General features: G+C 39.7%; 1 protein-coding gene across 7 annotated transcripts in view; it reads left to right on the plus strand.

Moving 5' to 3' along the window:
• The first annotated feature begins 10,166 nt into the window (after positions 1 to 10,166).
• The window catches only part of RCBTB2 (RCC1 and BTB domain containing protein 2), a 49,619-nt gene continuing 46,091 nt past the window's right edge, over positions 10,167 to 13,694 (plus strand). For 4 of the 7 annotated variants that reach the window (XM_042916029.1, XM_042916434.1, XM_042916265.1 and 1 more), the window contains exon 1: positions 10,167 to 10,321. The gene's annotated coding sequence lies outside the window, so the exon portion shown is untranslated. The other 3 variants (XM_042916355.1, XM_042916101.1, XM_042916182.1) reach the window with 3 other exon arrangements.

The raw sequence follows: 13,694 nt of genomic DNA on the forward strand, positions 1-13,694 counted from the left end.
GAGCAGGATTAAATAGACATCAGCCCTAAATAGTAGAGTCTCAACAAAGTTTCTTCTAGGTGGGGCTCTTATACTTTCTCACTGACCTATGCTTTGTATTTTCACCAGTTGAGATGGACTTCATGACCCAAAGCAGATCCAAGATCCTGATTCTTGAATAGCTTGGTAGGGAGACAGTCACAGCCTTTCCTTCAGGTTGCAGATATGCTACAGTATTTTCTCCAGACCAACATTGGTTCAAGCTTGGGGGGGCATAAGTTTTGAGTTCCTATTGTTGCAGGGAAGTCTTAGGGAGGCCTTATCTGACTTTTGACTAGGCTTCAGGACAGTCTGTCTCCTCAAAGGCAATTTTGGTGAACAGCTAACTACACAGGAAGGCTGTAAATGACCAGGTCCACTCCAGAAGTTATAAGAACACTCCCAGGTGAGAGTGTGAGGAATATCACCTCACTGAAGACTCTGAGGCCAGAACAGAGAGAAGATACTAAGGCTATAATATGGCCTTGGGATTTCAGGCCTACTATATTTACATTGGGGTCAAGGCTGCATCCCTATCTGTAGCAGGAGGTAAGTCCTACCGCCAGTCATCAGGGGAGGGGCTGGATCTATCAGACCACATAACAAACCTACAGATGACTTGGCAAAGAGTTTCAACACTTCCATCCTGGCTGCCAGGAGTAAGCTGTTTCTCCTTCAGAGCTCTGACCCAAGGGTGGATGGAGAAAACCTTGTTCTCAGTTCCCCTCACCCCCGCTAAGATACTTTAAATCCTGCTGAAGACTCCAGTGATGTTAAGAGAGAACAAGAGAGAGGCTATATGAAGTAAGTATTTGATTATTCCCTCATTTCTCCTCTCCTCTCCCTCCCAAAATCACTGCTCAAATTCAGGCTTGCATTGTCTCTCATCAGGACTTTTGCAGTCACTTCTTCATTTGCTTCCCTATATCCCTCTGTCCTCTGCTTGCCATTCTGGGGGAATGTATTGGATCTCTGTTTAAAATTCATCAATGCCCTCAAGGAACTGCCTTTCTAGACTCATCCCCACGTGGTCTTCAGGGGCATTTCCCCTCTGTAGATTATGAGGTCCAGGAGAGCAAGGTTATCTCCTTCATTGAAGTTGCCCCAGCAACTATGGTAACACAGGGCATACAGCATGTGAGCGGTAGAGAGTTGTTGGTTCAGTTTCCTTTGATTACTGTCATGATTGGCATAGCCCTGGCTTCCTGTGCTGATGGCCTGGCAGAACCAGCCACATAAATGGTAATTAATAATAGGAAGAAAGGCCTTTTTCTGATTTTATGCTGGAGGCCTAGATTTTTTTTAAAAAAATATCTTTGGTTTTAAGAATATGCAGCTTCTTGGGAGAATAGAATGTACCAAAAAAAGTAGAAATTTCTTAAATGTAAGCTAAAGGGAGACTACTTATTATTTTTACCACCAAGTGAAAGTTGTGCCAATTATATTTTATTGGTGACTGGAAAATGTCTTTAGTAAAACCCATGTTTTTCTGGACGTTTTTTCTTCAACAGGATGATTATGTTCCACTGGACTAGGAGTATTGTTAATTATAACAATAAGATACACAAAGGGAAAAAAAATCACAAAAATTTTCAGATCAGGAAATGCTTAAAATGTTTCCAAAAAATGTTTATCAGGAAATGTTATTCCAGAATCAAAACATTTCCTGCCTGGTGATTATACCATGGAGAAAAATCATGTGATGTGATGCCAGTTATGGGGTCTTATGAAAAAAAGACTTTTTATCATGAGATACATTTATTTGAAAGAAATTCATTATAAGTAACATGAGATAAATGAGAATTGCCCAGAGTCATACTTTTCAAAAAGTTTATTATTTACATAAAAATTTAAACTTTATACCTTATAGGAAAATACAAGGAATAAAGTAGAAATTCACCAATCTCTCAACAGTCAGAGATAATCAGTCTTAATATTTCAATGAACTTAATTCCAGTCAGGTCTTGGTATAAATATATGTGCTTGTCATCAACTCTATGTAAATAGTTTTAATGATATGTACTGTATCAGCAATATATCATAGATATCTTTCCCTGTCTGTACATCTAGATCTGCAGTATTAATGTTCATAATTGTGCCTATGTATCACATGTATCTACTGGGACATTCCAAGCTTAAGGTGCAGCTCCCCAAACATCAAGTCCCTATGCGACAATGTGAAAAAAGCTGAGGTGGTGTGGTAGGAAGAGGGCACTTGAGTGGGTGGAGGGGTCTTTCTTAGAAGTGAACTTCCTTATATGTGTCTACAGTCAGGACCAATTATATACCCACCCCAGACACTGCCAAATGAAAATGAATTGATAAGACAGGCTCAGTCAAGCCAGAATTTCTTCTCTGTGACTGAATGCATTACTACCTGCACAAAAACAGGGTTCTGTGAGAAAAAAAAAAAAAAAAAGGAGATGAAACAAAGAAGCAAGTTTAAATCCGTGGATTCACAATGATACCAACAAACAAACTCATTTGGTCACAATTGGAGAATGCTAGTGAAAAAAACTCATTATTTGAAAAACCATCAAAGTAAGAGAAAGAATCATGCTCTTCCTATATCACTGGGAAATCAAATCATTGAGGAAAGTATTTCCCCCTCTACCGAAGTATTCCAGCTAATGAATGAAGAAGAAATGATAGAATTAGGATTTCACCATTTAAAACATCTACTGAATTACATTATGTCTAATTCATAATACCATATTCAATATAGTATGACTATAGGCATTGAATATCAACAACTGTTAATGTCACAGAAACAATCCAACATCATATCCTTATCAATGGAAGGACACAACACCATCTAAGAAGTCATCTTGCCAAAAAAATAAAAATAAGACTTGAATATAATTAAGGCTCTAGATTATTAATCGATGCAAAATATGGAGACTGCCTTCAGGAAAATCCTGATTTTGGAAAATCTAGTGGACAAATAAACTGGTTCTTCAACAAATAAATTGCAAGAAAACAAAAGGTGCTGGAGAGGGAACCCACAGGTTGAAAGAAACTTAAAAGACCCAGCAACCAATTGCAGTATGTATACTTTATTTGAATCTCAAGTAACTCAAACTGTTAAAAATATATATATTATATATATAATATAAATATAATAAAATAATATAAAATATGTATTTGGTGTATATATAATATATAAATATATGTGTGTCATATATACATGTATAATATATATGTATATGTTATATATATGTATATATATGTATAATATATATGCATATATGTTATATATATATTATACATATATATATATATATGTATAATATATATATATATATATATATATATATATATAGTACTAGCAAAGGAAATTAAAAAACTGAGTTCTGAAAGGACCTTTCATGATCAAGTAATTAGTGTTAGTTTCCCTAAAAGTATGACAATAGTGTTTTGGTTGTTTTTCAAAAAAGACTTCTTATCTTTAGGAAACATCCATTGAAATATTCACAGATGAAGTGATAAGATGCTTCAAAATAATATGTAGTGGACAGAAGTATTGATAAAAGAAGGTTGGCTGTGAATTGCTAATTGATGAAGCTGAATGATAGGTGCATGGGGCTTTTAATCATTCTATTTTTGTATATGTTTGAAATTTCCCCTAATAAAAAGTAAAGAAGGAAGGGAGGGAGGGAGGGACAGAGAGAGAGAGAGAGAGCAGAAAAGAAAGAAATAAAGAAAGAAAGAAGGAAAGAAAGAAAAGAAAAGAAAAAAGAAAGGGAGGGAGGAGGGGGGGACAGACAGCTTTTAGGTGGACAGTCAACAGTATTTGCCATACTTTAATTTATCTAACCAGTTTGTTATAGTAAATAGGTTACTTTCTATTTTTCCAAATTATAAAAATGCTATACATCTTCCTCCATGTATCTTTTCATACCAGTAACCTCATCCAGGTGGGATTATTGAGTCAAAGGACAATTTAATACCTAAAGTCAAACTGCCTTCCAATGCACCTTCCAAAGAGTTCTACACTTTCAAATGGATTTAAGGACTATTTAAATAAAATGATTGATATTTTTATTGAGATAATATTATACATTTACATTAGTTTTAGGGAAATGGACATCCCTATATTATTGACTCTTCCTATCTGAAAACAGCATGTTTCTCCATTTTGCCTTCCTTTGTCTCAGTAGCTTTACAGTTTTCTTCATAATGATTTTTGTATATTGATTTTGTAACTGGCTGCATCACTAAATTCTATTATTTTCAAAAGATTGTCAGTGTATTTTCTTGGGTTTTCAAGGTCTACATTGGTCATGGCCAAAGTCAGGAAAACTCAAGTGGTATTTGACAAGGAGATCCAGAAAAACCCAAATCCTGTTTTGACTTTCTTTTCTCTGAAGTCCCTAAGAAAAGTACACGTACACACACACACACACACACACACACACACACACTGAACAAACCAAAACCAAATCAAATCAAAACAAAAAACCGAAGCAAGGCAGATGATCACTATTATCATCTGATGATTTGCCCTGAGCTCTAATGTTGAAATCAGCGTATTAGGCCACACCATTCATTATACTATTAAGGCTTACATGATTTAGAACCGGAGCAGGCTATAAAATCTGCCCTGTTTGTATCTTCCCTAGAATCCCATCCTCAATCTTGGTGCTTAACCCTGCAATGCAGGGAATGGCCAATCCAGAACAGACCACTTGGCCAGGAGAAGGCTGTGCAAGAGCAAAAACATATTTGCTCCAAAGCTTGGGGCAGTTAGACTGTATCACTGGGCTCATCTTGCCTTTCAGGGATAAGGAATGAAAAGCCACAAATGGAGTTAATATGTAGGCTATCTCCAAGAGGAGGCTCTGACATTTTTTCCTAGAGTCTTATAAAAAGAGTCACAAGAGTCATCCCCAGTGGGTCCACTGGACAGTGTGCTACCATGACACGGTAACAACTCCATTTTCACAGAAGGGTACCCATGAAATGCCTTTGAACTTGATCAATCCAAAATTGGAATGGAGCAAGAGGGTAGGAAAAAGGAGTTGTATGGATCCCTTAGCCAACAAATCTAATTGCATAGTTTATAAATAATGATATTTTCTGCATCCTTTGCAGTCTTTATATTCCTTACTTTATTTTCTTATATAAGTGCATTAGCTAGTACTTTCTGAATAGCATTTGAGCATTAAGCATATGTTTATTCCTATATTTAACGGATATGCTGTTAAAATTCCACTATTAAACATGAAACTAACTTTTATCAAAAATGCATATTGACTATTGAATTTTATCCAACATGCTCTCAGCATCAATTAAAATGTTTCTATTTCTTTGACCTGTTATTATGGAGAAGTATATTAGTAATATTTCCCCAAACACTAATCAAAATTTTCTCAGATTCAGAGCACCTGAGTGGCTCAGTCAGTTAAGCATCTAACTCTTGATATCAGCTCAGGTCATGATCTTGCAGTGACATGGTGCCCCACATCGGGCTTGGGATTCTCTCTCTCCCTCCCTCTCTGCCCTTCCCCTGCTTGCCTCTCTTTCTCTCTCTCAAATAAATAAATAAATTTAGAAAAATTTTTTCTCAGATTCATCTTCTCCTTTCTCTTTAAGCATACCCTACTCTCGCATTGAGTTCAAGCACTCTTGATGTCCTGCCTGGACTGACTGGATACAGTCTTAACATGGTCCCCTGGCCCCGACCTCACCATCTTCCCCACTACAAAATCGGGAGCCTCCTCAACACAAAGGTCAGTATGTCATCCTTTTGCTTAAAATTTTTTGTTGGATTCTGTGATATGTTTTGCTGTTGCATTGCCAAGGGCTTTTATTATTTGGCCCATTTACTTTTCCAGTTCATTTGAAAAGAGCCCACATGGTCAAGTGGGAAGAGCTTCAGATTGGAATCGGAGATGGATTTGAGTGCTAGCCTCACCTCTTACTAGTTATGTGACCCTAAGCAAGTTAGTTAAGTCTCCACTGTTTCATCTGTAAAACAAGGCCAAAATTAAGTTGCAGTTTATTGTAAAGATTAAGGTAATGTACTATAAAAAGCACAGCCCAAGAAAGCACTCAGAAAATTATGGCTACTTTAATCTTTTCCCATTACTCTATCCTCTCCACATAGCCTTTGTTCCTGCTTTGCCGAGCAGAACAGATTAAAATTCTCGAATACATCATACTCTTTCAGATTCTACTGAGAATGTTTCCCTTCCCTAGCATCCCCATCTGTAACTTTGTTCTCTCAGCTAACTTGTAAACATCCTTAAAACTTAACGCCAAAAGTTTTTTTCTTTTGGAAAGCCTTAACTGACCTCCTCCTGATGGTTTGTTGTTCTCTTATTGCTGCCACGGTAACATGTACATGTATCCTATCATCTTCGTTGCTTTGTATTCTAGCACTGTGCTGGGATATACCATGTCACATACCATGGTTAAGAGGAAGTGTCTGTAAAGGCACAGTGTAACTGACATCTCTCTAAAATACAGAGAGCTGGGCAGTGCCGTCTTTGTGCCTTCCACATTAGAGTGGCCTGGGCACTTACTCTGTCCCACACAACTAGGAGGAGCCAGGACCCCAGGAGAGTCACCTGTCCTCACTCAGAAGTGGCAAAGGAGGAGGATGCTACATGATGTCTATATAATTATACTCGAACACCCTGTTTTCCCAGCTCCTACGTGCTTTAAGGAGGGCTAATATTCCTACAAGGTTGCCCTTAGATGATAGAGTCAGAAAGTTACTCTTTTTTTTTGCAACCTAGCTGTATTTCTAAGCTATGATGTGTAGGGATATAGGTTATAGTAGTGATGACATTATCTGGAATATTTAAAAGAAATGATAAATTATGAAATAATAGACCAAAAAGAAAACCATAAAAAACATATATCTAGTACAGAGGCTATCACTTCTCTTCTAAGGAATGTGTTGTGTTTAATGGTCTTCTTCCCCTCTCCCTTTCCCCTCCTTCTTTCCACTGGAACAGCTCCCATCATTCAGACTCCTTGCTGCAAACCAGTCCTTTTCAACCTTCAGTTCCTGGCCAGTTGGTTTTCTCAGAGTTTGGTCAGCTGATTCAAGTCTTTGCTCTTAGTGTTTGTAGTATATTATTATCTTAAACATAGTGGAGGGAAAGTGGGGCAGGTGTATGGGACATCTTTGTACTATTTTTGTAACTTGATGTGAATCTATAATTACTTTAAAGTAAGAAGTTAAAAAGAATTTCTTCCACTTAAAGTTTTATGAGAAAAATCTGTACCTTTTCATCTTGTGCAATGGCTTTGTTGTTATCCTTCGTTTGATGGATAATGAGATCCTGCTATTTATCCTATGAGTGGGATGATGGATTGGAAAAAGCAATGAAACTCGGAATCCAAAGACTTGAGATAATTTACTTCATAATCTGGGCATCGATAAAATGAGGATTTATATTTAATCTCTCAGCTCTATGATAATGCAAATTTACCAAGATTTAAGTAAGTATCTCATGTTAAAAGTGATTAAAGAATAAACATTTACTTACTGCATAGTATAACAAAAGTAAATTTTTAACTATTATATACATTTCATGATTATTATATTTAAAATGTTGTATGCATCCAAATTATTGTATTTAAAATATTACAGAGTCAAAACATGTAGTGAAATCAGATGCCTGCCTGGTGGTACTCTAAAGAAGTGAGTGGTCTCTAAACATTTTTGGTCTTGTATTTTGATTACAAAAAATATGCACTATTGTCAATGTACATGTTAAATATTAGTAAAGTTTGATTTCTTAATTTAGATAAAAGTGGAGATATTCTAAACGTTTCTTGGGGGTGTCTGAGTGGTTTAGTTGGTTAAGCGTCTGACTTCAGCTCGGGTAATGATCTCATGGTTCATGAGTTTGAGCCCTGCATGGGGCTCTGTGCTGACAGCTCAGAGCCTGGAGCCTGCTTCAGATTCTGTGTCTCCCTCTCTCTCTCTGCCCCTCCCCTGCTCTCACTCTGTCTCTCTCTCAGAAATAAATAAACATCTGAAAAAAAATTTTTTTTAAGTTTCTTCCCACATTCCAACTGCTCTAGGTATTAGATTTGTTACAGGAAATTTCCCCTTCTGTATTGTGGGACTAAACCTGTTGAATCCTCTGCTCTGATCATTCTTGCTGCAATCACATCTTAACATTAAGTTCCCTATTAACAAGATGTTTCGTGGTAGAAATTGGAGAAAGTCTAAATAAAATGTCTTATTTTTATTATTATTATTATTTAGGAATAATCTTAGGACTTTTAAAAAAAGTCCTAAGAACTAAGAACTTTTATTTCTAAAATATCTAAATCTTAAAATATTAATTTGTAAAGGAGTATCATACCTGCAGGGAAAGAAATACTATATAGGTTGATTTGTAAATTATGCACTATATTATGAATGGAAGTGGTTTTCTATAATTTTGCTCTCTAAATGGTCACTCAAATTCCTTAAAATACCTGAAATACAAAGTAGTCTGGATACAGGAAAAAGGTGGAAGGAGAATTTGACTGTTTGAAGAAAGAATTCCTGTTTAATGAACCAACTCTGAACTTGTTTAATGATGAATTTTAGCTTTGGTGGTGACCAGAGGAAAAACCTTTTCCTGAACAGAAAAACAAGTCAGTGGATTTTTTTATGCAGACTCAGTGTTACACAGCTTTGCCACAAGGAGAGGAATGAGAGACCTGATGAAGGTATAAGAAAAGGTGACTTAAAGCCTTTTTGGATTAGATACCAACCTCTCTTAAGAAGTCAGCTTATCCAGGCAGTCAGGCCCAGGAGAATTGGCACAAACTATCTAAAATGAGAGTAAACCATGGATTCATGTTTATGTTTAGGTCTCTTAATGGAGTATGGATGCATATTTGAGGAACTAAAGGGCATGTAATCAATGTAATTTGATTCCACAAACATTTATTACACATTTTATGGTACAGAAATAAGGCATATCTTGCTCTTAAGAGTTTCACAATCTAATGAGATATAAACATCACAAATAAGAGAAGGAAGGTCTGTTTAGTGATAACCCCACCTTATCTCACTACTTAGTCTGGCAACCCTCTCCCTTAGATAAATACTCTGGAAGGAGTTCCTTATAATTATCCTTTTCAAGTAAAAAAAATCCAAGCTGTCCTTTCAGTTATGGTTATGTTACCTTTTATAACAAAAGGACAAAAGGTAACTGATTGTTTCAGGGGAAAAGCTTAATCTTAGGCACTGAAATGCATGTGACTCCTGCCCCCGCTCATAACCTATAAAATCAAGTAAATAAATGCAACTCTCCTTCTGGGGTTCAATGTAATATGCTGTGATAATAGACACAAATGTCTGCCAACGACAGCAACTGCAATAAAAACAGACTTTCTGGAATGATGTTTTTCTGGTGAATGACAAAGTCGAGATCAAACAAGACGACAGAATCACTCTGGACTGACATTTCTATCTGGCTGTGCTACTTTTTGGCAAATCATTTAAACGTTGAACCTGTGCCCTCATTTACAAGCCAGTGTAAAGGCATTCAGCTTACCTCCCAGGAACAGCTAATAAGATTAATTGTGGAGCATTTTACCAAAACCCACTCAGGTCAATTTAAGTGTAAAGTGCAAGAAATTATTGCACATTGTAATTATATTACATGTGGTGCATTTTACTAAAGTCTGCTGAGGCCAATAGAGGCGCAGTGTAATACAAGAAATTACTAAATTAATAAAGGTAAAGTGCGGTTGTCCCAGAGGACCTTGGTCCCAGGTCACCCCAAGACAAATCAGTCATTATTTCAACATTCTTATTAGGAGAGTACAGGACTTTGGCCCCACATCCCAGAGGGGCAAACAGGGGGAAACCGTGTGAAGACGTGATTTGAGCTCCCTGATGGTGGACCAGCTGGGGGGATAACTGTAGAAAAGGTTGCCCACACTACAATTTACACGCCTCACCCTTGCAAATTCCCAAGACTTTGGGAACCAGAACCCTAGCAGAGGAGAGGGGTGCCCCACAGAGCGGAGATGGACCCAGCGAGGGAGGCGAGATGCAGTCGTGGGGTCCGCTCCGAGAGGGGGAGTCGGTAAGGAAGGGGCGGGGGCGGTAGCGGGCAGCCGGAGGAGGAGAGGAGGGGCGAGGCGAGGCGCCGTCGCCGGCCCCCTCCCCTCCAGTGCGCTCTCCTCCCTTCCCCTCCCCGGCCTGGCACCCGAGCACAACCCGCCGAGGCCAGGCTGCTTCAGGGGGAGGCGCCAACTCGTCGCTGCGCCGGGCCCCCGACCGAGCAGTAACGGCGACCCAGAAAGCGGAGCGGATGCGGCTCGGGCCTACGCTGAGGTAAGGGGACAGGATGGTGTAGGAAGTCAAGAGGGGACGTCAGGCTTGCAGCAGGCCGCTCTCAGATCCCCCGGCGGCGGGCCACTTCTCCCTGCCCCCGCTGTCCAAGTTCCCGAACGCGGCGACTGTTGGAGAGCAGCCCCCGGAGTTACACCCCCGCCCGGGCCTAGGACCTAGGCGTTGCCGCGCATGCGCACACCCCCTGGCGGGGGCTGGGCGCGGAACTCTGGGATTGTCTCCCCACCCAGGCCGCGGGGCCCGGGCGGCGCTGCGCATGTGCGAGCCTGCGGGCGGATGTGGTGCGCGTTGCGAGGGTCGCGTGTAGCAACGCCTGCCCGGAGGCTTCCCCGCCTCCGGCGGGTGAGGCGGAGCGTCGCCCCGGGCAGTGGCTGCGGCGCCTGCCTCAGAGTTTCGCCTTCCCACTCCCCTCTTCGCCCCGCGTAGGCTGCTGTGGTTTTCGTTTCCGTCGCCTCGACCCGCGGCTGGCGTTCTGAAAACCCATTCACCTAGCTCCCGGCCCCGAACCAGCTCGTTCAGTGTTGTGCCTCCGACATTTGGTCCTGTTGTCGAGGGGACAGCGCAAAAAGTGTGGCTAAGCTAGGCGAAGCTGCTGTGGAGGCATAGGAGGAATCACCGAAAACCTTTATTTTAAGCCGGAAGGTATTGCTCCGCTCAGCCCCGGAAACAGGTTTTCAGCCGCTGAAAACTTTCCAAGCGCCCCGCCTTGGCCGAGGAGGAACTTCCTGTCTGAGTTGGAAGGCGAGTTCAGAGCGAACTTTTTGTTTTTGTTCTTTGGGAAGTTACATAAAATGTCAGAACAACTCGAGTCCAGGATTGTCACAAAATGCATGTCACAGCGCTGCCTCGTACCGTGCTTGGCGACTTAGTCTTTCTTAGAGGTGAATGAAACTGCTTAGGCTTGACGCTCTTTCCCCCCAGACTCGAATGACAGGCACTGTTTAATGTTTACTGAGCCTCCTGGCTTTGCACACTTCTAGTACCAAGTTCCTGCTTGGCTTTACACCTTCCTGCGCAGTGGTACTGAGTTAAGTCAGTTTCGTGACTCCTGAGGCTACTTGGAACGGTTTTTGACGATGTCATTCCTGTGCCTTGTAATCTTATATGGTGTGCTGATACGGTCATTTGGGGGCTAGTAAATAGAAGAAGCACTTACTATCAGGGAATCTGAGTACCCTAGGTGAAAGGTAATCTATTTCCCAGGGCATTAGGCAGTTTGTACATGTTATTAAGTAGTAAGTAAAGGCAATTGAAATGATACATTCTTGCACACCCCACTTCCACCATGCAGGCCTCTTTGGGCCCAAGTGGGCCTCCAGCCTAGAGCCTAGGCATTTGCTCATTCCGCCATCCTCAAAGCCCACTTTCCTCGCCCACCCAATGTGTATGGCACCCACCTTCATTCAAGCCTCAATTGCCTTCACTTTAGAGAGGTGGCTTCCTCATTTAAAAAAGCCACTGCTGGCTGTCTCTCCAGCCTCTTACCCTGTTGTTCTCTTTGGCTCTGTAGCACTTACCACTGTCTGATATTATGTATTTGTATGTGTATGCTCTGTCTCCCTTATATTCAGAGCGTATTTTGTACTGAATTCTCAATGTGAATTCACTCATTCATTCGACAAATATTGAGTGACTACCTTGCATCAGGTCCTGTCCAGGTGTTTGGGATATGTACGTGAACAAAATAGACAAAGATCTCTTCCCTCTGGAGCTTATGTTCTAGAGAAGAATGATTGACAATAAACATATTTGATTATCGTGTTAGAAAATTGTGCTATGAAAAATGAAAAAGGAGAGCAGGGAAAGAGGCCTGAGAGTACAGGTGTGGGTTGCAATTTTATAGAGGATGGTTATGGTGGATGCTTTTCTTTATTTGAAACTGGGTTGAAGATTCACCAGTATGATGTCATGCTTTAAGGTATTAAATTATTGCTCTTAGAGATTTCTGAATGAACCAGGCAAGACTTAGACAAAGAGGCTGATAGTAAGATGTGTTTTCCTTTGGGTCCTTTACTTCAGAAGAGTACAAACACTGTGTTTGAATATCAAAAACTATTAATCTGGAGCTATAAATTTAGGGTACTTATGGGGTTTGTCTGTCTTTAGGAGTTTGTCATGTTTAATTTTGGTTTTATCACTTGGTTAAAGTGAAATTACAATGCCCCTAAGATACCACTACTTTTGAAGTTTACTGGAGTTGTATTGGTATAAATCAAAATAGACCAGACGAGAGATTTGAGACCAGGAGTGGAATTATCAGGGTTGCAGAATGACATCAAAGATTCCCGTTTGGGGCTACATGGGGATATTTACTTCAAAGGAGCAGATAGCTTGCCTTTCTGAAAGGGATATTTATAGTGTCCTTCAGTGGAAGGCAGATATCCTTCTCACTTTCATTATCCAGAAGGAATATGTGTCTAGTTCACATGGTGATCCCATCTTAACAATATGAGAGGAAACTTAAGGGATAGTAGGGTTTTTTTCTAGCATTTATCTGACAATGAAGCATGTGTCTTATGTGTCTTCAGCCTTGCTAATCTAACCTGAGCTATTATCTATTATGTATATCTCTCCATGGAAGACGTTTTGAGCTAACAAGTACCAGTGGATAACAGATAGTAAGTAAATCATAAATAGTGATCACATCATATGTTCTGTATTGTAATGAATGTATATGATACTGAACAAAACGAATCCCAAATGGAAATGAGCCAAGGCTAAGAGAGCCTGCCATGCTGAAGGAATGTTTATGTTGTGGGATAAGGATCTTTCACAATTAGGATTCTATTTCGTAGGCATGTTAGGATTTTTTTTTAACTGTACTATATCTATAAGGACCTAAATTTCAAGTGGATTTACAAATGTCTCAAGTATCAACGTATTTTAGCTAGTATAACAACAGAAAAACATCAATATATCTTGATAATTTTTCATATTTGGAAGGGGCACTTTTGCTATGTGTAGTTGAAAAGGCTGACTTTGACAAGCTCGGTAATCTCTTCAAACTAAATACAAATTTGCTTGGGACTGAAGATCTGCCTCATCTCTCTTGATGAAATTTGAAACCCTTCCTTTATATAAATCTAATTAAAGTGGAATGATGTTTGTGTGTTCTAAAAGTCAGTTTGATGCTTATCGTAAACATGGCAATACCATTTCCTTTGAGGTGGTACCTTACTTTTAGTTGTGATTTTAGTTTTTCAGTTTTGTCCATCCTATTTTTATTATTTATTTATTTTTTTTTTATTTAAAAAAAATTTTTTTTAACGTTTATTTATTTTTGAGACAGAGAGAGACAGAGCATGAACGGGGGAGGGTCAGAGAGAGGGAGACACAGAATCTGAAACAGGCTCCA

The sequence above is a fragment of the Panthera leo genome, chromosome A1 (genome assembly GCF_018350215.1).
Source record: "Panthera leo isolate Ple1 chromosome A1, P.leo_Ple1_pat1.1, whole genome shotgun sequence".
Taxonomy (NCBI): domain Eukaryota; kingdom Metazoa; phylum Chordata; class Mammalia; order Carnivora; family Felidae; genus Panthera; species Panthera leo.